We start from the raw sequence: 14,848 nt of genomic DNA, 5'->3' as shown, positions 1-14,848 counted from the left end.
ACGGAAATCTAATTCGCGTATCAAGAAAGCAAAAACCCCTATATATTTACCTCGGAAACATGTCGTTGTCCATTTTTTGTTTTGTTTACAATTTTTTTTAACCAATTACACTATTTTTTATGCTCCTGCATTTCGTGCAAACAAACTAAGGGTAGGATCGAAAACGAAAGTGCACCATTACATTCCTCTTGAAGATATCCAGATGTGATTTCTTTTTTTCAAACCATTTTGGAAACAAGTAACGCATTTGTTGCTAAGCCTACTGTTGCAGCCTGTCTGCAGATGTGAATTTGAATATTGTTGAATTCATTGTAAAAAAATCTAATTCTCGTTCCAAGAAAGTAAAGACGCCTCTATATTCGCTTCAGAAATTCCTTTGTCTGCATTTTTTGTTTGTGTTTCTTTGTTTAAACACCGTTTTAAACAATTACAAAATTTTTTTATTTTTCTATGATTTTTATAAACAAGCTAAGAGTCGGATCGAAAATCCCAGTGCACTATTGCATTGCACTCTAATAGTATATTAATATATGATTTCTTTTTTTCAAGCCATTTTGTAAACAACTAACGCATTTGTTGCTCAGCCTACTGTTGCATCCTCTCTGTAGATGTGGATTTGAACATTGAGTAGTTCATTAAAAAAAGTGTAATTGTCGTATCGAAATAGCGAAAATACCTCCATATTCGCCTTGGAAATATCTCGTGCACTTTCTGGTTTTTTTTTGTTTAAACCATTTTTTTACGATTCACACTATTTGTTATGTTTTTGCATTTGTTATGAACAAATTAGGGGCGGATCTCCAATCCATGTGCATTGTTGCATTCCTCTTGACAATATCTAGCTGTGACTTCTTTTTTTTTGCAACCATTTTGTAAACAATTAACGCTATTGTTGCTCAGCGTGATGTTGCCGCCTCTCTGTGGATATGGAGTTGAATAATGAGTAATTCATTTTAAAAAACTTCTAATTGTCGCATCGAAAAAGCAAAAACTCCTCTATATTTGCCTCAAAAACATCTCATTGTGAATTTTCCGTATTTTTTTTTGTTTTAACAATTTTTTAACAATTGAGCGGTTGGGTGCAAGAACGGCCTACTTGCATTTTTCGTAAGGTCGAAAGTCTATTCCAGTGTACTCACGTGTCTGAGCTGCTCTAGAGATAAACAGTGCCGTACGGGATACGCATTCACGCAATGACAGTTGAATGGAAATCCTAATTCTTAGATTCATAACATTTGATGTAAACACAAAAGTTGGGTTAGGAGAAGAGTCAAGGGCTGGCACATCTCGTGAGTTTTTTTATAAACAAATCATGAGACTGTTTATTAAGGCAACAAAAGAAAAACGTATCCGTAATAAAAAACGCAACTGGTTAGTTGACGCAAAATTCTATTTGAAAACTCTATACTAAATTTTTAATTTAATTTTCTTTTAAATCCTTCTTTTTGTATAGAAAATCCGTCTTTTTAGATTAATAATTAATCTTGCGTTAGCAGACTCATCTTTTTATTGAAAATTCATCTTTGATGATTGAAAGTAAAGTTTTTTTTAAGTTTACTATTATATTGTTGGTTCTATTTTCATCTCTTTTGGTTAAAAATTTAATTATTTTGTTTGAAAGTTCAGCTATTCTGTTAAAAAGTCATTATTTTTGGTTAAGAGTTAAGTATTTTTATTTAAAATGTTTGCTATTATCAGCGTGGCCACACTGGGGAGAATCTGAAAAAAAACCGGGAGAGAAATATCACACCGGAAGATTTCCCGTATTTTATAATTCATGCAGTATTTAAAATTCTGAAATTTCAATAATATATTTATCACCGTTAAAATGTATGTAATTTTAATTTAAAATTATAGTTTTCGGTGAGCAGTTCTAAAGCAGTTTAATCTTTGAGGCCTTGAAACCAAAGTTTTTCTTAAATTAATTTTTGGAGGTTTCGAATTTGAAATTGCACAATATTGTTTTAAATTACAATCTTTAAAATATCAAAACAATCTCACTATTAAGTGTTTAAAAATTTCATATCAAAAGCTGAGGTGGACAGTTTTGAATTTAATAATTTTAAATGTAAATATAAAGGAATTTCGAATTGAAAAACTTAAAATTGTACAATTTCAAAAATTAGAATCATAGCAATCTAGTTTAGTAATTTTTTTTTTAATCTTCAAATCTAAATGTAAAGTTTGACAATTTTTTTATTTTTAGTCGAGGAATAAAACAAATAAATCATTTTAAATTGAATTTTATGAAATTTACGACCGAAATTTAATTGGGAAATGTCATGATTGAATAATGATTTAAAGGAATATTTGAAATGAAAAAGTTAAAAACTGATTTTAGAATAAGAAAGGGATATATTAAACTATCTGAAGTTATATTTGCATAGGTTTTAATTTTACACTTAAAATTTGAGTGGATGCATTTTGAAAAGTATAATTAGCAATTCGAAAATTATTACTTTTTAAACGATTTAAATTTACTTCAAAAAATTGAAATTGTAAAGAGTGTTAGCATAAAAACGTTTTATTATTACAATTTATTTTGAACGTTTTTCTAGAATAGTTCAAATCATTGTTTCATTTTAGAAAAATTTCTCTAATCATCTTTAATGTCAAATTATAATTTTTTTGGTATAATAATTTGAAATTCTAAATTTTCCGAAGATTTTGCTGTAAAAGAATCATTCTAGTTCTTAATTTCAGATTGTCAAATTTTAATTGCTTTGAATTTTACATTATTCAAATTCAAAAATTTTAACTTTCATTTTTTTAATTTTGAACGCTTTTAATTATGCACAATACAATTTCAATTCCTCTTAGTTTTAAATTACCTAATTTCTAAAATATGCATCTGAAAGTATTAAATTATTAATGTTGTGACATAATCCTATTTTCAAAATTTTAACCTGAAATCGTCTAATTGTTTATTCTTCAAACAAAATAAGATTCTTTAAGTAATAGCGATTCGACTCAGAAATAATACAATTCAACTCTATTTTTTAATTCAATTGCCTAAAACCTCTGAAGCTTAATTATTCTAAACAGTTTCAAAATTATATGCTTTCTAATTGGAAACTTTAAAAATTCAGGAAACGCGCGAATTATCAAAAACGGTAATTTTTAGGTGTAAGATTTCTTTTTCGGTTTTTCTCGGTTCTCCACTTTGCTCGGGTGGGGCCACACTGATAATAGTTAAATTTTCAAATAAAAATAATTAACTTAAAAAAAAAACTAACAAAATAGCTGAACTTTCAAAAAAATAATTAAATGTTTAACCAAAAGAGATCAATAGGTTCGGAATAAAAAATATTAGAATAAAATTGGTAAAAAATGAACTTTCAACCATTAAAGATGAATTTTCAATAAAAAGATGATTCTTCAAACGAAAAATTAACTTTTATTAATCCAAAATGACAGATTTTCCAAAAAGGCGAATTTTAAGCAAAGCAGTAGAACTTTTGACCCAAAAATCTGACTTTTTATCAAAGTATGTACATTTTAAACAACAAAATTAAATTTATAACTAAATAGTAGAATGTTTAACCAAAAGAGATTAATTCTGAAACAAAAATAAAATAGTTGACTTTTCTATTGAAAATAATTAACTTTACTCAAAAAGTATGACCAACAAAATAGTATAATTTCCAACAAAATAATTACATTTTCAAACAAAAGTTACTATATTTTTGTTTCCGAATTCATTTCTGTTGTTTAAAAATTCTACTATTTGGTCGAAGCTGTTGGAGTTGCCAAACTGAAAATAAGAGACATCATATTTTGCATCGTTCAACACAGCAGGTTCGAACGAGATCTCTCAATATTCGATAAATAAAAATAAATATTTGTGACTTCAGTAAAATTGACTTTTAATTGGTACATTTGGCTCAAATCTTCAGTTGAGGGCAAATAATGTCGAATTTAAACAAAAATAATAGAGTACCTCTTATTTTCGAAGTGACTTCTTAATTTCAAATGTAAATGTAATGTAGTATAGAGTTTTCAAATAGAATTGTGCTGCAACTACCCAGTTTCGTTTTTGATTACGGGTACATTTTTCTTTTGTCAAAGTTTTCTTAATTAAAAATAAAAAAATAAAATCTGCCGACTTCGCGGTCAAATTTTCATGGCACGATGCGCGCGAGGCTCGCGAGTTTGAGCGCGCCTGTGGCGCGCGACTGTTTGTTCTCGCGCTTCGCGCTCGACGATTTATTCATCTCGCACTTTGCGCTCGATCTTTGTATTTCCACCACATTTGTGCACAGACCTATTAAGGCTAACGAACCAAGCATCGACAACTGTAATTTGGTGATTTTGAATTCTCCTTTGATAAAACTTCTTCGGCTTTAACGAACGCATTCTCATCACGTATCTCGTGCTTCGCACTCGATTTTGTCCAAAATGCTAACTTTTCTATATTATGTTTAACACTTCTGTATGAAACTTATAATACATTTATTCAGATTATTTATCGATAGACAGTTTTTACCAAAAAATTAATGCCTTCTCATTATTATAAGAATGTAATAATACATCATTTTTGCACGACAAAAATTTAAATTTTTGATTTTTTAACAAAATTCAAAAAGTTATTATGATAATTGTGCAGGTCTTTAAAAACTAATATTTTTCTTTTGTCGAATTTTTTTTATGTGGTGCGTTGAATGACATAGAATAGTCATTTTCGTTTTTATTCTTGTTTTTTTTAAAGTTTGGAAACTCTATAACTCTGGTAATTTTGTTGTTATCAAAAAAAGTCATCAAGATAAATTGTTCATATTTTTGTGTACTATAAACAGCACTGTACGAAAATTTCAAATGCTAAAAAAGTGATCTTAAAAATTTTGAAAATGCTCCAAATAATTGCATTTTTTTAAAAATAGCTGACTAACGAAATCTTCCTTTCTTTTCATATCCTTATAAAGTGTGTCAAAGGGAAATTCAATAAAATAATTACTTCAAATGTTATTGTGTTTACAGACTACAACGACAACGACGACAATGACAAGGCCGACAGACAGACGTCATCGTAATACCGGTTTCTTTGGGAATTAAGGATTCTCGAAAAGTTAAAATTTCAAGAAATCCGCGATAGTCAGTTTTCCCATAGAACAATACCTTGTTATTATGATGGGAATGTAATAATTCAGTATTTTTTGTGCGATTAAAAAATGAATTTTCGATTTTTTTTAAATTATAAAACCTGTTATGATGATTTGGAATGTTCAACTTTTCGAACAATTTAAAAAAGTTGTTATCATAATCCTGTAGGGCCTACAATAAACGATAAATTGTTTGAGTTTTTGAGTACTTAAACAACCGTACATAGAATTTATAAATCTTGAAAAAATGTGGTTTCAAAAATTTTTGGTACGATCAAATTTGGAATTTTCAATTTTTCGACTAAATTAAAAAAATTTTTATTATGATATTTTAGGGATTTTGAAAAGCAACGTTTTTCTTTAAATGACTTTTTTTCGTATCATGCGTTGTTTGGCTTCAAATGTTCATTTAAATTTTTTTTTTTGGATTTTGAAAATGCTCTAACTCTAATAATTTTGGATTTTTCAAAAAAAGTCACGGGAATAAATTGTTCAACTTTTTGAAATTCTATTAATAACCGTACAGAGAACTTTGGAATTTTCAAAAAAGTGGTCTAAAAAATATTGAAAATGTGCCCACTTTTTGAATTTTAATCCAAAATGGCTGGCTAACGAACTTGACCTTTAGTTTAGGACACTAAACGAGTGTGCTGAAGGGCAATCTAATAGATTAATTCTTTCGAAAGTTATCGTGTTCACAGCTGACATACAGATATACATAAATACAGACATACAGACAGACACATTCATAAAAACCTGTTTTTCGGTTTCAGAGGGTCTTAAAACGTGGACATTTGATAAAAACTGGGGGGAGGGGGGGTTAAATTTCACACAAATCTAATACCTTCTCTGATGAGAATGAAATAAATCAACAGAAAAATGTTTTCAAAATGGGGCTGCAACATATGAAAGAACTGTAAGGCATCAAATTGATTCCGTTTTTGCAATATGAATTGGAGCGTATAATGCTTGACGAAAGTTTAGAGTCCAGTGTTGGATTTAAACGCATTGCTAATTTTGAATATACTTTAATAAACGACATAATATTGTACGTGTAAACATAACCTCGTTTTAAATAAAAAACATTATGACTATCATCCTGAGAGTCCTAACACCTCTATATTTGCCTCGGAAACATCTCTTTGTGCATTTTCTGTATTTATTTTGTTTAAACAATTTTTTGTTAACATTTACACTATTTGTTATGTTTCTGCATTTGTTACAAACAAACCAAGTTTCAGATCGCCAATGCAATTTCACCTTTGTATTCCTCTCGAAAATATCTATATGTGATTCCTTTCTTTTCTTTCAAATTATTATTTAAACAATTAACGATTTTGCTAATCAGCCAACTGTTGCAACCTGTCTGTAGATGTGGATTTGAATCTTGTGTAATTATTTAAAAAATCTAATTGTCGTATTGAGAAAGAAAAATGGTTCTACACACGACTCGGAAATATCGCGTTGCGCATTTTCTGTTTTTGTTTTCAATAATTTTTTTAACAGTGACACTATTTGTTATGTTTTTGCAATTTGTTATGAACAAATTAGGGGCGGATGGAAAATTCCAGTGCACTATTTCATTCCTCTCGAAAATGTCTACATGATATTTCTTTCTTTTTTTAAAACAACTTTGTATACAATTAAAGGATTTGTTGCAGATCCTTCTGTTTCAGCCTCTCTGTAGATGTGGATTTGAATATTGGGTAGTTCATTAAAAACATGTAATTGTGATATTGAAAAATCGAAAATACCTGAATATTTGCCTCGGAACCATATCGTATTGCATATTCGGTATTTTTTTGTTTAAATAATTTTTTTAACAATTACGCTATTTGTTCTGCTTCGGCATTTGTTAAAAACAAATCCAGCGTCGGATCGCAAATCCATGTGGACCATTATATTCCTCTCGTAGATGTCTGGATGTGATTCCTTTTTTTCCAAGCCATTTTGTAAACAATTAACGCATTTGTTGCTCAGCGTGCTGTTGTAGCCTGTCTGCAGTTGTGGATTTAAATATTGATTAATTCATTTAAAAAAATCTAATTGCATCCAGAAAGCAAAAACACCTCTATATTCGCCGCGGAAATATGTTGTTGTGCATTTTATGTTTTTTCTTGTCCTTTAAACAATTTTTTTAACATTTAAACTATTTGTTAGCTTTTACATTTCTTATAAACAAACTAAGGGTCGCATCGAAAATCCAAGTGCACTATTGCATTCAGCTTGAACATATCAAGATTTGATTTATTTTATTTTTCAAACCATTTTGTAAACAATTAACGCATTTGTTGCTCAGCCTACTCTTTCAGCCTCTCTGTAGATGTGGATTTGAATATTGAGTAGTTCATTTAAAAAAATGTAATTGTCGTACTGAAAAAGCGAAAACACCTCTATATTTGCCTCGGAAACATCTCGTTGTGCATTTTCCGTATTTTTATTGTTTAAAATTTTTTTTTTAAATTACACTATTTGTTATGTTTCGGCATTTGTTACAAATAAGCCAAGCGTCGGATCGCAAATCCAAGTGTACCATTACATTCCTCTCGAAGATATCTGGATGTGATTCCTTTTTTTTCAAGCCATTTTGTAAACAATTCACATATTTTTCGCTCAGGGTGGAATTGCAGCCTGCCTGTAGATGTGGAATTGAATATTGAGTAATTTATTTAAAAATTCTAAGTGCCGTATCGAAAAAGCAAAAACACCTCTATATTTGGCTCGGAAACATCTCATTATGCATTTTCTGTATTTTTTTGGTTTAAAGAATTTTTTAAACAATTACACTATTTTTTATGTTTCTGTATTTGTTACAAAGCAACCAAGCGTTAGATCGCAAATTCAGGTGTACCATGACATTCCGCTCGAAGATATCTGGATGTCGTTTCTTTTTTTTTCAAGCCATTTTGTAAACAACTAACGCATTTGTTGCTCGGCGTGATGTTGCAGCCTGCCTGCATATGTGGATTTGAATATTGAGTAATTTATTTTAAACAAATCTAATTGTATCGAGAAAGCAAAAACATCTCTATATTTGCCTCGGAATTATCTCCTTATGAATTTTATGTTTTTTGTTGTTTAAACCATTTTTCTAACAATTAAACTATTTGTTAGGTTTCTACGTTTTTGTTAAACCAACTAAGGGTCGGGTCGAAAATCCAAGCGCACTATTGCATTCCTCTCTAATATATCAATATGTGATTTCTTTTTTTTTTAAGCCATTTTGTAAACAGCTAATGCATTTACTGCTCAGCCTACTGTTGCAGCCTCTCTGTAGATGTGGGTTTGAATATTGAGTAATTCATTAGAACAAAATGAATTGTCGTGTCGAAATAGCAAAAACACCTCTATATTTGCCTGGGAAACATCTCGTTGTGCATTTAATGTATTTCTTTTTGTTTAAACAATATTTTTAACAATTACACTATTTGTTATGTTTCGGCATTTGTTATAAACAAACCAAGTGTCGGATCGCAAATCCAAGTGCACCAATGAATTTCTCTCGAAAATATCCAAATGTGACTTTGTTACATTTGTTTGAAAACTATTTTGTTAACAATTAACGCATTTGTTGCTCAGCCTACTGTTGCAGCCTGTCTATAGATGTGGATTTGAATCTTGTGTAATTATTTTGAAAAATCTCTTTTTTGTTGTTGTTTAAACAATTTTTTTATGATTACACTATTTGTTAGGTTTTTGCATTTCTTATAAACAAACTAAGGGTCGGATAGAAAATTCAAGTGCACCATTACATTCCTCTTTAAAGATATCTAGATGTGATTTCTTTTTTTTTCAAGCCATTTTGTAAACAGATCACGTATTTGTTGCTCCACCTACTGTCGCAGCCTGCCTGTTGATGTGGATTTGAATATAGTGTAATTCGTTTAAAAAATCTAATTCTCTTATCGAGAAAGCAAAAACACCTTTAGATTCTCCTCGGAAATATCTTGTTGTGCATTTTCTGTTATTTGTTGTCTGAACAAGTTTTTGAACAATTAAACATTTTGATAGGTTTCCGAATTTCTTATAAACAAACTATGGGTCGGATCGAAAATCCAAGTGCACTATTGCATTCCTCTCGAACATATCTAGATGTGATTTCTTTTTTTTTGAAGCCATTACGTAAACAGTTATCGCATTTGTTGTCTAGCGTGCTGTTGCAGCCTGCATGTAGATGTGGATTTAAATATTGAGCAATTCATTAACAAAAAATCTGATCGTCGTATCGAGAAAAGAAAAACACCTCTATATTCGCCTCGAAAATATCTCGTTGTGCATTTTCCGTTTTTTTTGTGTGTAAACAATTTATGAACATTTACACTGTTTTTTATGTATTTGCATTTGTGATGAACAAAATGATGTGACTTCTTTTATTTATTTTTTATTTTTTGAACTATTTTGTTGAAAATTAACGTATTTTTTCAGCCTTCTGTTGAGTAACGATTAACGTAGAGTTTTTGTTTTACTTGGAGAAATCCTTTACCATTCGCTGTCCCGAACTACTCTCTACCGGGCGCCTTAATCGGACAGTCCTTTTAGCGAGTTGTTCGAGTAGTGAGGCAAGACTGAAATACATCCGAGCGGTAACCGCTAGGCTTCATAAGGTAGTTCTCTTGAATATCAATTTAACGGATTTGTATTACGGTGGGCCCTGTGAGAGTAGGCAATCGAAAAATTAGCTTCAATGCTTGTCATCACTGCCTACAAAATTGATTGTATGCATGGCAGTGGCCAATGTCGGTGCACCTCCCGTGGAAACACTGTAGCATACATAAGACCAGTGAACTGAAGAGAGAGAGAGAGAGAGAGAAAGCAATCCAACAGATTAGAATCGCAATACAATGACCACGCTGCAGCGAGTACAATGTTGGGAACAGTGGGGCGATTCTGCCTCCTTCCCCCACCTACAGACTCAACGCGACTGAAAAATGTTGATTAACAATCTCTCTCTCTCAGTGATTGTTCTCGAATGTAAAACGTGATTTTTCAAAAATCTAAAATCAGAAATTTTCGGACAAATTTGAAGAATTAAATTCAGTCTAATGATTTATTTAAAATTATTATTTAATATTTAAATTTGTTCAATCCACCAACTGACTCATCCTGCTCGACGGCCCAACAGTAGTATTTAATGACAATTATTGATTTAAAATAAATGTTTACTCTTCTTTGATTAATTTAAATTACGCGTTTCCAGAGTTACTTAAACCTCTCTCATAATCTACGTACATTATAGCAGCAAGGGTTCCTCTTCGGAGGCAAGATTTAACGATCTCACAAAAAAATGAAAACAATTAAGGGACTCAGGGGTATTCTTCTTATGAAGCAAGGGTAGACCGAAATTTGAACTCTCGGAGTCGATAACTCCACCGTCGACTCAGGAATACCAGCTACCCTCGTCCATAAAGGGCGAACATCGACCGCCACCACCTAGGGGTGGTACAGAACGGCGTGAATCGCCGCCGGCAAGTAGTGACACCTGGTATCGTTCATCACCAGGAGGTAAGCGACGAGCCCCCTCATAGAAAAAGTATGAAGCTCGACCTTCGCCACCAGGAGTTGGCGAAAGCCAGCACCAGTCGCTACTAAGAGTTAAACAACAAGCATCACCATCGCCAGGAGGTGACTGTCAACGAGTGCGTCCGTCAGACATCTACAGAGCGTAACAGTACGCCAACTCTGTCTGCTCGCTCCGCTAACACTATTAACGGAGAATCCTCGATAGGCACGAAAGATCTGGCGAGAAATCCAGGCGAAGTTCGCCCCGGCCTGACGAACGTTAATACCAGTACGTCTGGACCAAGACCGGAGTCACAACCCGGCCAAAAGGTAGTGCCGTAACGAAGATTTTGATGATGAACTGCATATTAGGGGTTGGAAAAATGTGACAGGAAAGTATGGGGGCCTGTAGAGAATTATCCAACGAAGAATGTCATCTATCAGACACATGGGTTTGACACCCCTAACACACCCCCACGAGTACCTAAAGAATACCCTTAAAAAAATGTCAATTCTTTATGAAATCGATCTTTTGAACACTGTATTCTCGAATTTTTTTACTGAAAATTAATAAAATTAATAAAATTGATGAATTTTTTGTTCGAATATTCGTTTTCCCCCATAAAAATGGTTACTATTAGTCTAGTGGAATATTTATTAAAATTTGCTTATTAATTGTTTATTATTTAAACGAATGGAATTTGTTTTAATGTTTTTAATATAGAAATTATTAATATTTCTTCAGTGGAATATTTATCAAAATTGTTTGATTAACTGTTGATTAAAATTTTTTTTTAAATAAAGAATATTACTTAAATATAAATGATGAATTAATTATTATTCAATTAATTATTTATCAGTAATTATTACTGATAAATATTTCACTAGACACGTAGTCATAATTTTTAAGGAAAAAACGAATTTAAAAAAAATTATTCAAACAAATTACATTTATTCAAACAATTACTAATAAATAAACCAATTTTATTAACCCCATATGTCTGACACATAACATTCTTCGTTGGATAATTCTTAACAGGTTCCCATACTTTTCCGTCACATTTTTTCAAACCCTACAAAATTATTCCAAAAATTTAAAAAAGTGATTTTCCCCATGCATTTTACATGGGAAACTTTAACTCAAAACCGGCACCTGTTAGAATCGCAAAATCAAAATAATAAGAATTATGGAATTGCTTTTTTCGGATTTGGAATGAAATTGGGGGGATCCTTGCCATCTAAAGAAAAAAAGCGTTTTTGAGCCACCCTAGTGCACACCTCGGTGAAAAGAAAACCATGGCCTACGTAGACTCGTGCTCTTCGGACAATTACTTCCACGCATCTCTTTGGAGCGACTCCCAGTTGCGGCAAATGGGATCCAGCCCACTTTACGTTAAACTTGCTGCCAGAGGATAACCCGTCGTCAAACACTGTCTACCAGAATTAGACCACGATTTTCCGATGAAACTACAAGACCGATTTCACAGCATAGCGGAAAGGCATGCCTCAGTCTTTCACCAAGGGGGACCTCTAGAACATACTATGTAGGTACAACACGAAATTAATCTGTTCCATGCAACTATCTTTTGTAAATTACTACCTCGCTATTCAGAGGAAAAACTAGGTGGGTCGACGAGCAGATGCGCGAGATGCTCGGGGACGGAATGATCGAGCCAGCGAATTACCATAAAGATCCGGCATTGTGGTCGCCAGAAGGTAGCACGACGATTACCGGTTTCATATAGATTATCGTCATATTAATAAAAAAACGTGGATGCCCATCAATGCTTACCCAGTATTCACGAAATTCTGAAGTACATTAGACGTGCCGAGATATTCGCTACGTTGGGTTTAAAAAGCTGATATTGGCGAATCCCGCTAGTCCCGGAATCACGTAGATATACAGCATTCACTACGCCGAGCGATGGCCATTATTGATTCAGAGTGATACCTTTCCCTTTAAAAAATGACCCGGCACCTTTTAAACGCTGATGCGCCATGTGATCCTCGATTACTGGGGCCAATGTACCATTTCTTACTTAGATGACATCATTATTTACTCGAAGAACGCGCCGTCCTTCATGAGTACACACCGCAGTATTCAGAAACTATAGCAGCCATGACGTATTTACTGAAGCTCAAACGCCCCTACAAGTGGAACACAGAAACTCAAATAGCTCTGAACGCCGTAAGGGGAGTCTTCCGTCACCATCCAGCCCTCAGCGGACCGGATCCGTCTTTACCGTTTATACTTCAACCAGAAGCTAGTGCCTGAGGAATGGGCGCACTTTTGATAGAGCAAGGACCTGAATGCAACCGCAGGATCATCTCGTATGCCAGCGCACAATTTTCTCCGACAGAAGCGATTATCCATTTCCGGCAATACTTGGAAGATCGGACGTTTATGCTGCGTACAAATAGCAAGATACTGACCTGGTTAGACCGTCAGAAGGATAGATGAGACAAATTGACACGCCGCACAGTGGGAAAAAACCACCTTTTTGGACAAAAATCGACCGACAGTGCAATTCTTAACGGATTTTGATGTTTTGTTTAGAAATGACCGTAAGGCTTTCAGTTATAACAAGTAACTGCGGATATTTTAATTCGACTTCACGTAAATTTTTTATTGAACAACAAAGTTACAACTTTTTCTTTCTAAACTTTTCCATGATACCATTTTTTCTAAAACTTTTAAATTCATTAAAAAATGTCATAAATTAATTAAATAAGTAACTAAAAATAATTTCCAGTGGGTTGGAGTAACTACAAAAATGTTTAATAATGTTATAAGCAAATTAATTCACAAAAGTCATGTTTTCGTGATTCGCAACGATTAGCTAATTTTAACCCATAGCTTTTGTATAAAGTATCACAGCTAATGATGTGCGCTTACAATAAGTTAGGAATAGATAATAATTGCCAATTATTTAAACAATTTTTATGAACAAATGCACATTTTGACAATTTTTTTATGAATAGCACTGATTTTTTTGCGGAATCAATACAAAATGTCTGGAAAAAGATTCTTTGCTGACATATTTTTAATAGTGACAGAAACTGGTAATTATTTTTTAAAAATTTATGAACAAATGCACATTTTTACCATTTTGTTTAATAGGCTAGATTTTTTGCAGAATGAACTGAAAATGTCTTGGCAAAGACTGCTTGCAAATAAATCTTTCTTGAAATAAAATAAAACAAATGAAGCAAACAAAATCAGGAACGACTTAAAGTTGCTGCAGCTACAAATACATTGTTTTTGATATCAACTATAACTAAAAACAGTTGAATGTAGCAAGAGCAACTTCAAGTCGTTGTTGATTTGTTTTTCTGCACTTGTTTTATTTTGCTTCATGAAAGACGTTCACAAATAGACTGCGTGTTTCTACGGAGATATTGAGAGAATCCTTCGAAATATTTTTTAACATGGAATACAGAATAAAAAATCAACACTTATGTGACATCATTTGGAATAGCGATCCACAATCAAAATGTAACAAATAGATTTGATTTTGGATAATATTAATGCTACGTCTTTTCTTGATGAAAGTCAGTTAATGGTTATAAGAAAAAAATTGGTTGAATCTTTTATGCCTTTGTATAATAGAAAATGAAAAAGTGTCTGTAGGAAAAAAGCATTGTTTGTTCAAAATCATGCTGCATTCTTAGAAGCAGACTTCAAGGTACCTTTTCCTTGCACACCTATCGAAACAAAAGGTTTAACTAATGTTCAAAAGAGAGGAAGACCACGATTATCATTTGAAGATGGATTCGAAAAGACGAAGAAAAGGAGCGTCCAAGAACTTGCTTCAAATTATAGCAAGTAAGAATTATCCAAAGCACTTTCATTGATCAAAAAAGAGTCCGATAGCGAATTTGGGACGCTGTTTCGTAAGGAAGATGATGACGAGAATAAATTGCAAAGACTCTTACCGATTTACGTGGATTTAGGTCTGTCGAAGGGGAAATACGAAAAGCTAAGAAAGTTGTAAAGGAAGAGTACAACTATCACGTAAAGTTGCTGGAAAAAGTTCGTACCTATTCCATTGGTGTCAGTGGAATAAGTTTTGATATCAGCTTTGACTTGAAGTGTATGATAATTGATGGAAAAGTATGTAATATTTTAACTGGACAGAAAGCATTTTCTCGCTGCAATATTTGTGGAGTTGGATCAAAACCTGTTAACAACTAACCATATGTAGCTAAAATTCCATCCAATGAGGCACATTATAAATTTGGTCTCTCGA

This window comes from Belonocnema kinseyi, chromosome 5 (genome assembly GCF_010883055.1).
Source record: "Belonocnema kinseyi isolate 2016_QV_RU_SX_M_011 chromosome 5, B_treatae_v1, whole genome shotgun sequence".
NCBI classification, from domain to species: domain Eukaryota; kingdom Metazoa; phylum Arthropoda; class Insecta; order Hymenoptera; family Cynipidae; genus Belonocnema; species Belonocnema kinseyi.
This window is presented reverse-complemented; position numbering follows the sequence as displayed.